General features: G+C 42.2%; 1 non-coding gene across 3 annotated transcripts; it reads left to right on the top strand.

Annotated features, from left to right (window-relative positions):
- The first annotated feature begins 6426 nt into the window (after window positions 1–6426).
- DOP1B (DOP1 leucine zipper like protein B) lies at window positions 6427–13261 on the top strand. Of its 3 annotated transcripts, none has more exons than XR_013339548.1 (4): window positions 6427–6564; window positions 6972–7046; window positions 7964–8180; window positions 10136–13261. It is a non-coding gene; the product is annotated as a DOP1 leucine zipper like protein B (transcript). The 3 variants fall into 3 exon arrangements; XR_013339547.1 differs by having other exon boundaries at window positions 6956–7046; XR_013339546.1 differs by lacking the exon at window positions 6427–6564 and having other exon boundaries at window positions 6735–7046.
- The last annotated feature ends 1214 nt before the right edge of the window (window positions 13262–14475 follow it).

Raw genomic sequence — 14475 nt, 5'->3', positions numbered from 1 at the left:
GTGTTCCTCAGTTCCTTTATTGCACAGCCAGAAGTTTCCTTAATAAAATCTGAATTAAGTGCACTCTGCATAGCAGCAGTGACAACTCTAAGTGATATGGAGAGCTGTACGTTTGCTGAAATGCTGCTATTGCCTTTCAAACTCTCAGAGTTGAAAAATTACCTCTGAAGGAACTGGAAACAATTGCCCATAAAGCTGTTGTTAGTAATGACAAATCAATAATGGGCTTGTTAATTGTTAATCAGGAGTCAGGGAGGCGATGCTGGCTGGCTTTGACATTGGCCTCCCCCAGAACAGCTTGGGTTGGGAAGCCTTGGAGTGGAAGGCATTGGGAATAAGTATTCTGGGGGATTATTAATTGCTTATCAGCACAGAACAAAGGGCTGGTTATAAATTGTTTTTTTAGCCATACAGGAGCATTGTTTTTGTGAAGAATTACCTCATCTGTCATGCCCCAGAGGTCCTTGAAGGGAAGGCCAAAAGTTCTCAGGGTAACTGTTCTCTGGGAAGGAAAAAACCTCAGAGGCCTTGGGTTTAGGGGGAAAAATAACAAAGTATTGGAACCCTGGCTGCTGAAAATTTTAAACTTTCTGTGCTGCCAGGCACTGACCCCCAGGAGAACACTGCACTGACCTGAGGCCATGGAGAAGCTTCCAAAATTCAACAATAAAACTGAGATTACAGGTGTGGGGTTGGAATGGAAGTGTGTGATAGCACAGGGTGGAAACTGAGTTGAAGGGTTTAGAATGCAGGAATAGATATAAAGCAAGATGGAGGTTTTAGGGTGGAGGCTGCTCCTTCTCCTTCTCCTCCTTCTCCATGGGTTTGGGTGGTTTTGTGCAATTGGATAAAAAAGTCCCATCGTGGGCATGGGTGGTTGGGTATTGGGTTAAAAGTGAAAATAATTGAGGTGCCATTTCTTAATTGGACAGTATATCCTTAAAAAACTTGTAGCGAGAAATACCTCACAATTTTTTTACCTTGTTAGAGTAAAATACTGCAGAACTCAGGGTTTGTGAGACTGTAACAGAGATGAGAAATAATAAACGTTTTAGTGAGCACAAACTATAATTTCAAGTGCCTGCAATCCCAATATAACAGAAGAAAAAAGAAGGCAAGAACTGGCACAAAAGCTGTGAAAGTTTTGGCTGCTGCACTGGAACTCAACCCTGGTGCTGTGCCACAAAGTAAAACCAGTTTGTGTGTGCCCTTCCAGTTGTGTTACTGGGATCTCAGTAAAACACAGCGTGGCTCTTGGATTTAGTCAGAGCTTTAAGAGACTTAATCCTGCACTGGGGAATCCTGCCTAACTCCTCATCTCTTGAGTGCTGCCTGAGTCACTGATCTCCAAAAGCTGTGTGTCCACCTGTGTGGCATCTCCAAACATTCCAAACACACCTTGGCCTTGTTTTGTGCAAGGACCTGCCTGGAAGAATCCTGGCTCCCCTGACCACAGCCAGGAAATATCCAGTGCTAAATACTAATTAGTTTTTCAGTATCCCCTGGGATCTGTAAAGCTCTTGCTTAAGTCTAATTCAGATCTGCTTTGTTGGTCTGGCTTTTGTTTTAGCTTCATCCAAATTCTAGGTTTGCAAGTTTTACCAAAGGTGTTAAACTCATGCTGAGCTGTAAAATTTTGAGTAGAACCCAGCCTGGAGAGGAGAAGGCTCCGGGGTCACCTCAGAGCAGCCCAAAGGGATGTGGGGGAGATGGAGAGGGGCTTTCCATAGGGCCATGGAGTCAGAACAAGGGGGAATGGCCTGAACTGGAAAGAGAGCAGGTTTGGATTGGATATTGGGAAGAAATTCTGTATGTCAGGGTGGTGAGGCCTGGCACAGGTTGTTCAGAGATTTAAATTCCCCATGCCTGGAAGTGTCCAAGACTGGGATGGATGGAGTTTGGAGCAATGTGGGATAGTGAAAGTGTCCCTGCCCATAGCAGGGGGCTGGAATTAGATGATCTTTAAGATCCCTTCCATCCCAAACCATTCTGTGATTCTTCAGTGCATTTCAAATTCTCAAATTAAGTTTTTTTTAAACCAACTTCCTCTGTGTCAGGGTGAGGAGGCAAAGTGGGAGATGATGGCTGGGGAGTCACTGCCATTCCTCACGGGGGTGTTGATCCTAAACAGAGTTGTGAAAAACAGAGTTCACTCCTTAGAAATGTTAAAAGTTTAATAATAGGATAAAAAAAAGGACACTATTTCTAGCACTGGGGTGCTTTTGATAATGGCCAAAGAGCACACCAGAAAACTTAAAATCATGTTCTCTATATACAGTTACATTGCTGGGGTTACATGCATATTCATTAGCCTATACATTATTTAAATATTCCCGAGTTTTTGGTGTTCTAGGAACTCCTCGTGTTTAGGTTTCCCATCCTGCCTTATCTGCATGAGATCCTGAGATCAAGTCCATAAATTTTATTCCTTTCTATAATTTCACCCCTGTTTCAGACTTTTCTGATAAGAGGAGATAAGGAGCTCTTCCCCAGGCTCCAGTGTCTTGTGTCACTGTTACCACCTGGAGAGGTGAGTCCCTGATGGCCTTACAGTGCTCTTAGTTACAAAAAGCTTTTTCACATCTTCTCTTTTGCTAAGGCCTGTAGTACAATGCTCCCATCACAGCACTATTCCTATAAGCAATACATAAATATATTAATTACACTACTATTTCTATAAGCAATACATAAATATATTAATTACACTACTATTTCTATAAGCAATACATAAATATATTTATGACACTACTATTTCTATAAGCAATACATAAATATATTTATTACACTACTATTTCTATAAGCAATACATAAATATATTCATGACACTACTATTACTACAAGCAATACATAAATATATTAATTACATTACTATTTCTATAAGCAATACATAAATATCATATTCATGACTACTATTTCTATGAGCTACACAGTACATACTTAAACTGATAGATATTTTATATTATATTGCATACTATATTACATATTATATTGTATATTACCTATTATAATTATTATGATATTATATATAATATATATTATATTGATATTATATAATATATAAGAGAACATAATATAGTTATATTACATTATGTTATATATTATATTACATTACATTACATTATATTGTTACATTATGTTATTGTTATATTACATATATTATATTATATTACATTACATTACATTATATTATATTATATTAATTACATTATATTACATTATATCTAAAAAAAGTTATCATTTGTACCACATCTAAACACTTCTGAACAATACCAACGTGCAAAGTCTAACCCATAAATGCAAAAGCCAATATTACCTGGTTGTTTTTCACAGTCTCCCGTGGGATGAAGAGAAGGAAGGGCAGGACACAGATGTTTTCCAGCTGTGCTGGGGGACTCAGGGCCAGAGCAGCAGCAGCTGGAGGGGGGAACAAGAGGCAGGTGAGGCAGGAAAGAGTCTGGCACCATTCCCTGCTGCCCCAGGAATGTGCCCTGGCATGGGGCAGGGCTCTGCACACAACCTGCATTGTCCGACCCACATTTATCAATTCTTTATTTCTTTTCTCTTTTTTATAAACTGCCTCCTCCACTTCAACACAACCTGCACACAACCTGCATTGTCCGACTCACATTTATCAATTCTTTATTTCTTTTCTCTTTTTTATAAACTGCCTCCTCCACTTCAACACAACCTGCACACAACCTGCATTGTCCGACTCACATTTATCAATTCTTTATTTCTTTTCTCTTTTTTAAAAACTGCCTCCCCCGCTTCTCTCCCAGCTCTGTTGTGCAGGAATTGTTCTGTTGCTCTCGCATTCTGGCAGCCTTGCTGAGTGTGAAGTTGAAGGGTATTGTAAATGCAGGTGAACCCAATGGGAAGAAATACTAATGTATGACTCAATTCAGAAGGGTGAATGATTTCTTTATTATAACTATGCTAAAATACATCAATATACTAGATAAAGGAAGATACTAAAACCACATATTACTTTCTCTATATCTGTAACCCAACTCGTGCCCCTCTCTGAGCCCAGCCCCAGGTGGGTTGGATTGGCCACCAGGCTCAAACAATCCTCACCAGAATCCAACCAAGCAACACCCCAGGGAAACAATTCTCCAAACACATTCCACATGGGAAAACAAGGAGCAGAAACAGAAATTGTTTTCTCTTTCTTCTCTCTGTGCTGCTCTATGAAAAATCCTGAGAGAGAGAGAAATGTGCTTGCCACTGAAGGGTTAATAATAATAATAATAATCACCATCATCATCATCATCATCATCATGGGCTGTTGTCCTGTACAACATTTCTACACGTGATTTACTGTGCTTTTCATGGCATGTCACTACCATGGAATCACAGAATATCTGGGTTGGAAGGGACCTTAAAGATCATCCAGCTCTACCCTCTGAGAAAGGAATTGGAAAACATCCTAAAAAATACACTCTATTTCAGGATATAAATGTTATATATTAAGGATATAATCAAAAATACAAATTCTTTGTTCAGTGAGAAGCATGCTTAGTTCTGACCATCATTTCCAAGAATAATTCTAAAATTTACAAACTGAAATTTGAACTGGTGGCGCTGCAGTTTAGAAAGGTTAAATTCCTAAAATCTAGCTAGGAAGGGGAGAGGCAGGTGGTACCAAGAGAGGGAAACAGTATATTAATGTAACAGTTAATATATTTATTTTACTTAATGAAATGTAACTTAATATTTAATGTGTTACTTAACACTTAATGTAACTTATCACTGAAACAGTATCATCCAAATCTGAACAGTTTCTCTTCTCTTACCTTGAATAACTGAATTAATACATTTCCCTTGATTTTTTTTTTTTCTCAGCTGCTTTGAGCAACCAGGATTTTCTGTATGCATGTTTAAAAAAAAAAAAAATGAAAAGAAAAGCGAGATAAGGGAAAGAGGGAAGAAAAAAAGGAGAAAAAGGAGAAGGGAAAAAGGGAGGGAAGAGGGGAAGGGATGGCAAAGGAAAAAAAAAGAAAGGAAGGGGAAGAGAAACTGAGGTTCAATAATGTTTCCACAGTATATGAATCCTTTTTGAGCATGATCCTGTATTTTACTTCCCATGGGAATTTTGATTTTGTTTGGTTGGTTTGTTCCTTTGATTTGCTGTCACAGGACTAAAATTCCCCCAGCACAATTTCTTCCAAGCAAACAGATGGCTCCTTACATGGGAGCCCTCTATAAATGTGACATCTGACCTGTCGTAAAAACCATTACAATTTCCCCAAAATGCTTTTTTTTCCCCTAAATCCACATAGTAGTGTAATATATACTTTGACTGTAGCATATTAGAGAGACTAATAGCATAATAGAGACTGTGAAATGTTGAAATGCTTTTTCATGTCACTAACTCAGAAAAAGATGTAAAATAATATTGTAGTATTATTAAAAGGTGTAAAAAATAATGGGGTGACTTCCCAGGTTCAGGAATTATCTTCTCTGAAAGACAAGATAACAGAAACAGAAACCAGAGCGCTGCAAAAATAAGAATTTATTGAGCCTCGTTATCAGGGAGTGAAAATACAACAGGATGGAGCCGCAAGAAGAAATAAAATATATTAATTTAATCTACAAGACGGCATGAAGACGAGTCAAAGGTTAAAATAAAGCAAAAGAGCATCTAAACGCAAAGGGTGTTTGAATATGTATGAACTCTTATGAATATTCATGTACCCCTGCGATGCGACAGTAAATAGAGAACGTGGTTGAATTTAAGGCGGGCTTTTGGCAATAGCCAAGCACCCAGCGCTGCATTTTATCCCTTCAGAAACTTTTAATAAAATGTTCAATAGTCAGCCCTGCTTCTCACATCCCGGGGTTCTCTCCGTGCATCCCGGGGCTATCCCGGTGTTTCCATGGGCTGTCCCGGTGTTTCCAGGGACTCTCGGTGCATCCCGGAGCTCTCCTGGTTCATCCCGGGGTTCTCCCGGTTCATCCCGGGGTTCTCTCGGTGCATCCTGGAGCTCTCCCAGTGTATCCAGGGTCTCTCCCGATGCATCCCGGGTTCTCTCGGTGCATCCTGGAGCTCTCCCGGTTCATCCCGGGACTCTCCCGGTGTTTCCCGGGGCTATCCCGGGGCATCCCGGAGCTCTCCCGGTGCATCCCGGGGCTCTCCCGGTGCATCCCGGGGCATCCCGGAGCTCTCCCGGTGCATCCCGGGGCATCCCGGGGCTCTCCCGGTGCATCCCGGGGCTCTACCAGTGCACCCCGGTGCATCCCGGAGCTCTCCCGGTGCATCCCGGGGCATCCCGGGGCTCTCCCGGTGCATCCCGGGACTCTCCCGGTGCATCCCGGGGCTATCCCGGTGCATCCCGGTGCATCCCGGAGCTCTCCCGGTGCATCCCGGTGCATCCCGGGGCTATCCCGGTGCATCCCGGGGCTCTCCCGGTGCGGAGCCGCCGTCCCCGCCCGCGTCGCCAGAGGGCGCTCAGCGCCCCGGCCCGCCCGCCGGGTTGTACCATCTCCCGCAGGGCGGGGGGGAGGCAGGTGACGCGCTGCGGGCTGCGGCGCGACGCGACAGAGGCTGACACCGGGAGAGAGGTGACAGCGACAGCGGGTGACAGCGACAGCGGGTGACAGTGACAGCGGGTGACAACGACAGCGGGTGACAGCGACAGCGGGTGACAGGCACAGCTGGAGCCCTCCCGCACCGCGATGCCCCGGCTCTCCCCGCACGGGGCTCGGTGGTGCGGCCCCGCTGAGGGCGGGGGTGGCGGCATTCCTTAGGAACGGGCTCCATAGGGCCGGGCTTCCTTGGGGACGGGCTTCCATGGGGCCGGGCTTCCATGGGGCCGGGCTTCCATGGGGACGGGCTTCCATGGGGACGGGCTTCCATAGGGCAAACTCTCCATAGGGCTGGGCTTCCATGGGGACGGACTTCCATAGGGACGGACTTCCATAGGGCTCATTTCCATAGGGCCGATTTCCAGAGGGTCGGCTCTCCCTAGGGCGCGTTTCCATAGGGACTGCGGGAGCTGCCCGCTTCCCCACACGGCGCCGGGAGCTGCGGGGGCGCTGCGCAGGTAGGAGGGGACGGGAAGGGAAGGGAAGGGAAGGGAAGGGAAGGGAAGGGAAGGGAAGGGAAGGGAAGGGAAGGGAAGGGAAGGGAAGGGAAGGGAAGGGAAGGGAAGGGAAGGGAAGGGAAGGGAAGGGAAGGGAAGGGAAGGGATGGGAAGGGAGGGATGGGAAGGGATGGGAAGAGACGGGAAGGGATGGGAAGGGACAGGAGGGATGGGAAAGGACAGGAGGGATGGGGAGGGACGGGAAGAGACGGAAGGGAAGGGAAGGGAAGGGAAGGGAAGGGAAGGGAAGGGAAGGGAAGGGAAGGGAAGGGAAGGGAAGGGAAGGGAAGGGAAGGGAAGGGAAGAGACGGGAAGGGAAGGGAAGGGAAGGGAAGGGAAGGGAAGAGACGGGAAGGGATGGGAAGGGACGGGAGGGATGGAAAGGGAGGGATGGGAAGGGATGGGAAGAGACGGGAAGGGATGGGAAGGGACAGGAGGGAAGGGAAGGGAAGGGAAGGGAAGGGAAGGGAAGGGAAGGGAAGGGAAGGGAAGGGAAGGGAAGGGAAGGGAAGGGAAGGGAAGGGAAGGGAGGGATGGGAAGGGACGGGAAGGAAAGGGACGGGAAAGGAAGGGAAGAGACAGGAGGGATGGGAAAGGACAGGAGGGATGGGAAGGGACGGGAGGGACGGGAAGAGACGGAAGGGAAGGGAAGAGACGAGACGGGAGGGACGGGACGGGACGGGACGGGAAGGGAAGGGAAGGGAAGGGAAGGGAAGAGACAGGAGGGATGGGAAGGGACAGGAGGGATGGGAAGAGACGGGAAGGGACGGGAAGGGACGGGAAGGGACGGGAAGGGAAGGGACCCGGCGGAGCGGTCCGAATGCCGGGCTGGCGGGGTTGGAGGGATCGCCCAGCCCCGCCCCGCTCACCTGGAGCAGGTGACGCCGCAGCGCTGGGAGCGGCTCCGGCCATTCCCCACGGCCCCGAGAGCTGCCGCCAGGGATTGGCGTTGTTGGAGGGTGATCCCGCTGGATTTTCAGCCCACCTCCATGGGGAGAAGCTCTTCCGCAGGTTGAGGTGGAATTTCCTGGTTTGGTCTGTGGCCGTCGCTCCTCGTCCCGACCGCTGAAAGGAGCCTGGCATCAGTGGTGGAAGGTGGTGGATGGTTGTTTACATCGGGGTTACACCCTGGGATTTGGGTTATGTGCCGTAAGATCGCTGGCATGGGGCTTTTGTATGATTTTTAATTATTTTATGTTATTCCTTATTTTCCTGCCTTTGCGTCCAAGCGCAAACATGATCTATTTGCCTTATTTCGATTATTGGATTTTATCCAGCCTTGCTGACATTCAACCCCCACTTAATCATCACTTCCATCCTTGCTTTCCTGGGTGGAAATCAACCCTTCACCTGTCTTTTCACTGCAGAAAATCCAGATGAAATACCTTGAGAGCTGATGTGTCCTGGCAGCAAAGCAGCTGCCTGATCCTGAGTGATCCAAACAAATCTCTCCTCGGAAGTGGCAGCAGCCCTGCCTTGGCAGAGAGCTGCTGGAAAAACTTCCCAGCTCCTGCTTTGTCCTCAGGAGTAGAAACAATCCCATCATGAAAATCCTTCAATGAGATGAGGGAAATAGAGTTCCATTTCTTGCCCAGTGTTTGTATCAGATTACTCCTAATTTTTGCTGACAGTATCTTGCGGCTTTTCCACTTTGTTGGGTTTTATGGGAGGATTGACTTTAATTTTTTTTTTTTTTTTTTTTTTTTTTGGAACAAGCAGGGCTGGATCCCAGATGAATGAAATGTTATTCCCTGATTTCACTCTCTCTGATGTGAGCAGCACTGCAAACACCCCAATAAAGACAAAATTAAATCCTCTCTGTAGCTAAACAAACCAACAAACCTACCCTGATGACATTGTGTGATAATTTTATTTTTCCATGGAGGTGGATCTGGCTTGGCTGGCACAGAGTGCTTTTATTGGCAATGCCTCAGTCCTGCTCAGGGGTGTGCAAAGGTGGCTCCAACCTGCACTTAAAATCCTTTCTGGTTTTTCATTTCATCCAGCATTTTTCTGGTTTTGAGAGGTTCTTACCAAATCCTTTCTATTGCTGGAGTTAAGGTTGTTTATTACAAGATATTTAATGTTTTAAAGGAGATGGAGGATGGCTTGGGTTTATTTTTGTCTCCTAACAGCAGGAGACTGAATGCAGATGTCCTTCAGAAATGTAAAATATTTTGTTCCAGAGCTGTGATTTCTTTTCTGTATCAGTGATGCAGCAGGGATGACCTAAACCCAAGTATATTTAAACTATTCTAGAAGAATATTTCCATGTTTTCTAACAGAACTGGTGTCAGAGGTAGCAAAGGAGAGAAGGAAGGATTTTTTAAGTAGGGAAAATCCAACCATGCTTGGATTCCATTGTTCTAAACCGGGTACATTTGAATTTTTAACCTAAATGCCTTGCAAAACACATGAAAATCAAGTCTGAACAGCTGATCTTTAAAGATAAAAATATATTTTAAATGTAAAAATATATTTTAAACATAAAAATATATAAAAATACATATTAATATTTTATTTATATTATATTCCTGTTCTGTTGAAATACAGCAAGATTATAATGGAATTGGCATTTTTGGCACAACACCTTGGACTTGCACTTGAGCTGGTGCTGCTGCCAAGTGGAGCTGCAGGGCTCTGAGAGCTCCTTCTGCTGAGAGCCCTGGAGCAGGATTCTCCTGGGAAGATGTGTTTGCACAGGGAATATTCCCCATTCCATGCTCCAGCTGACACAGCACAGCACAGAAAATGAGTTCTGAAGGAATTCCCAGCTCCCCAAATCCTTGGAAGGAGACTTTGGGACCCTCCCCCTTGTTATTGTGTGTGGAATGGGAAAAACACCTTCCAGAAATAGGAAAAAGTGACTGAAAATCTTTTAGGAGAAGCAGTGGGGAGTCAAAATTATTTTGGGAATTATTTTTAACGTTGTGTTGAAATTTTCGCCTGTTTATTGTGCTGCCAGTGCTTCTCCATATTTATTATCTCAGCTGTGGCAGAGCTGAAATTGGGGTGATTTTTGTAACTCTTTGCATGTTTGAGTTTTCCAGGAGGCTCCACCTTGCTATGAGCTGCCAAGATGGATCCAGAAGAGCAGGATTTACTTGGGGATTACAGATACAGGAATTATTCTTCAGCAATTGAGAAAGCTTTGAGGAACTTTGAATCATCCAGTGAATGGGCAGATCTGATCTCTTCACTTGGCAAGCTCAATAAGGTACAGAGGGGAATTTTTGTTATTTATTTGTGATATTTGTATTGGTGTGAACTTTTCTGGCACTTCCAGCACTTGAAAAAAATTGAAAATTCACTCAAGAAAAAGAATGGGAGGTGCTAAGTCAGTATTTTTTTAATATAAATAGGAGAAATTCTGGTGAATTTCTCACATTTACATAAAAGAGCTTTCCTGCAAATGGTGTTTGCTGTCTTAATGCTGCTAAGTTAATTTAATTTAATTCATTTAATTTTTGCATCAAAGAAACCCTCACTCTAGAGCAGCTAAAAAGCTTTTCTAGAAAAGAGGAAATGACAAGTTACAGAACATTTTCTGAGTCAATTCTTTTATTTAAAGGTCACGTTTCCTTGGCTGTGCCCTCCCCTTGGATTTGGGGAAATTTGGTGGGTTTTGTACAGCCATGGAGAGAGACAGAAATATTGGTTTGGAACAGGAGTTTCACATTTCTGCCTGCAGTTTTTCAGCGTGATTCTGGCTCTCATCAAGAGCCAGAGGCCTTCAAAATGCTTTTCTCCAAAGGGAAAATATGAAGTAATTAGAGTGAGAGGAAGGCTTTGATCTTTGATCTTGACCTAGATGAACACTGAGCACCTACCTGATCTCTTCTTCAGGTACAGAATTGCCAAAATCTGTGGCAGCAGAGCAGAAACCAGAGGAAAAGCTTTCAGCTGATCCAGAGCCCATCTGCTGTGGGGTTTTATGGATTTAATCTTTTTAGGAGCTTAAGAATTGGTGGAGCAAATCATCCCCAGTGTTCATCCCTGTCTGTTGTCTGAAAACCTGGAGGGATGTGGCAGGGGAGGGAAGATAAGATGTCAGTAACTGTGGGGAATTTTGGAGGATTTATGGGGATTTTTGAAGGAGTTTTGAATGAGTTAGAGACTGGATTTTTGAGTTGTTTTTGATGGTGTGGTTTATTTGTTTTATTTTCTACATAGGTAGGAAGGGTGAGTTTGGCTTACCTTGTTCCAGTATGGTTTAGAAGGTCACAAGACCCTTAGTTATAAGACTTTTTAAGGAGTTATCGACTAAAAAAACACTGTTAATAAGGATATTTATGTTTTTGGCTCAATCTTTAAGTATTTCATCTTACAGACTACAGTGTGAGCTTTTGTAGCTAATTATATTATGACACACAAACCTACAGTACTGCATTTTAATTTCTTTATTTTTGCAATTACTTTTATTTTTTAATATCTTAAATTTTAAAACTTTAAACTTTCTTTTACTTAAGTTAACCTTTGTCTGCTTTAAACTATAAATTTACATTCTCACTTTTAGCCACTAAGTTTGGAAGATTTTTTTCAAGGTCTCAGATGAAATCCTGGCTTTAATTCTAGGCTTTGGTTTCCAGGCCCAAAGTTCTGAGTATTTTGTATTTCAGATTCCAGCAAATAACCATTCCCTGAACTCCTGGGATTACTTGGCCTCAAATATAAATATTATTCTGGCAGGAAAACCTCATTGGTGGAGGTGGATGAGCAGGAAGGAGATCAGTGATAAAACTGTTTTTACAAACTACACGTGGCTATAGTAAAAATCCTGGGGGTCACTTGTGTGCAGGAAAAATTGAGATTAATCACCTGTGAAAATGCTGAGACAGGCAAGCACAAAACACAAGAAGTCAAGAAGTTCAGAGGTTCTTTTCCAGGGCAGTGTGAAATCAGCATTACACCACATGGGTGTAATGTTTTTGGAGACTTTTTCTCCTGCAGGCACTATTGAGCCACAGAGACTCTCTTATTTTCATAAAGTTCAGTGGCATCACCCTCCAGGTAATCCAAGGGCTGGAAAAAGCAAGAAGCAGATGTCCTTCTGTAAAATGTAAATATTTTGTTCCTGAGCTGTGATTTCTGTATCAGTAATGTAAAATATTACTGAAATGTACACAGAAATGTAAAATATTTTGTTCCAGAGCTCTGATTTCTGTATCAGTGATGCAGCAGGGATTGACCTAAACCTAAGCTTATTTAAACTATTCTAGAAGAATATTTTGATGTTTTCCAAGAAAATTGGTGCCAGAGGTAGCAAAGGAGAGAAGGAAGAATCCTTGAAAATATCTTAGCCCTTAAAAATGAGGTAAAAGATGAAGCTTGGTGAAGAGAATCAACTCTGCTGCTTCTCTGTTGCTCCTTGATGATCTTAAAATCTTTTCCAACCTCAATGATTCTACTCAGGATAAACTGGAGCTTGGTTTTGAGTCTCCCTGTTGCTTCTACACCTTGAAATTATATTTTCAGGTGACTTGTAGAACCAGGGGAGCAACATCTGAATGCTCAATGTGTAGAAATTTGATTTTATCACTTAAGGGAGATGAGTTTAATGTGACTTGACAATAATTCAGCACAGGAAGCTTCACCTTGAATTGCTTTGAGGCAGGCAGAGCAATAAAGGGGTTTCTTTTTTTGTTTTGTGATTCATCTCTTGCTCAAAGTAGGTCAGAGGAATGTTGTCCTAAGATTGTGTGTGCTCCTCGTGGGGTTCATGGGGAGCCTGAGGAGTTGCTGCAGTTTTACCCCCTTTTTTTGGGCTGATTTTTGTGTTTCTGAGGGCAGGAGAGATGAATCTCCCCTTCAGAGTTAAAAAACTGCAGGTGCTGGGTGTGAGCGTGAGAGAATTGGCAGAATTTGCTCATTTATTTTACACCCTAAACTTATAAGGGAAGGATATTGGGGGGTTATTTTGAATAATGTTGGTGTAATAGTTCATTATGGGAAATGAGAATCAGTGGAAAGTAATATTTCTAATAAGAATATAAATGGGCAGATGCAAATATAAAAATATTATATAAATAGAAATAATTAAACTATTCGAATATAAATATTATAATATTTATATTATAGTCTATATTCATAATATAAATATATGTAGTATATAGTACATTATAATATATATTATATAAAAATATAAGTATTATAGTCAAATATTTATATAAATAATATATATAAATATACATACTTATATATATAAATCTATAAGTCTATATCATATAAGTATATATAATCTATAAATATAATATTTGCATAAATATTATGTTCTACTATTATAAAATAATAAATATTATATTCTAATAAGAATATAAATGGGCAGGTGGATGAACCAGGCAGGAAATATGGATGCCAGTGTTTTAAAGAGGTTTCAGCTTCATTTTTCAGTGAGAAATCACTTTCATACTTTGATTAAAAAGCTGCTGGGGTGGAGGGATGTTTAAACTTAAAAATTATATGTAAACTTTTAAACTTAAAAATAGCTGCTGGTTCAATATAGGTGGGTTTGTCAATGAAACAGGTGCTTTTAACATTAATTTTATATCCAAAATGCCTGTTATTGTATTCAGAGTACAAACAAATAGCAAATATACATAAAATATTCATGTATGGGGAATTTCAGGCAATTAAGAGACTAAAAATATGCTGAAGATAGGAGAATCCAAATGCTCAGTTTGCATTTGGGCTTTTTATTCAGATTATAGGGATGTTTTTTTCCATAAACATCAACTCTAGGTGTAGGCAAGAAGTAGGGAAGTGGCAAAATGAAGAACTGAGGAGTAGAAAATATTGGATTTTGGTTTTGTAAGGAAATGAGGAAAGGAGTGGTTTTAAAACTCCCTGAAATTTGTGGTGGTGAGGCCCCGCACAGAATTCTGTCTTGGTTTGGAAAGAGATATCTGCTAAGGAAGGGGAAAAAAAAGTGTAGAGCCCCTCCCTCCAAATTGTTATAAATTTGAAATTAAGGGGGGCTCTCAGGCAAAAATATGGGAGCAGGAATAACAATATTTTATTAGGGAAGAAAATAAAAAGATAAACACTGCAGTGAACTAAGACAACACTGACAGAGTCAGAACACAACCTGACACCCTGGTGCTGGCAGCAGTCCAAGTCCAGTCTGAAAGTTTGAAATTTATATAATAAATATATAAGAATAATTTATATATAGAAAAATGTAAATAATTATATATATATAAATAAAAATATATATAAATTCATAGAATTTATATAGAATCCTGGAGTGGCAGGTGTGCATTGTAAATGCAGGTAAACCTGGTGGGAAGAAATGCTGATGTGTGACTCCAGAAGGCTGAATGATTTCTTTATTATAACTATGCTCTAATACATTAATATACTATATAAAGGGGATACTAAAACTACAAAACTA

The sequence above is a fragment of the Lonchura striata genome, chromosome 2, assembly GCF_046129695.1.
Source record: "Lonchura striata isolate bLonStr1 chromosome 2, bLonStr1.mat, whole genome shotgun sequence".
In the NCBI taxonomy this organism is placed as follows: domain Eukaryota; kingdom Metazoa; phylum Chordata; class Aves; order Passeriformes; family Estrildidae; genus Lonchura; species Lonchura striata.
This window is presented reverse-complemented; position numbering and strand designations above follow the sequence as displayed.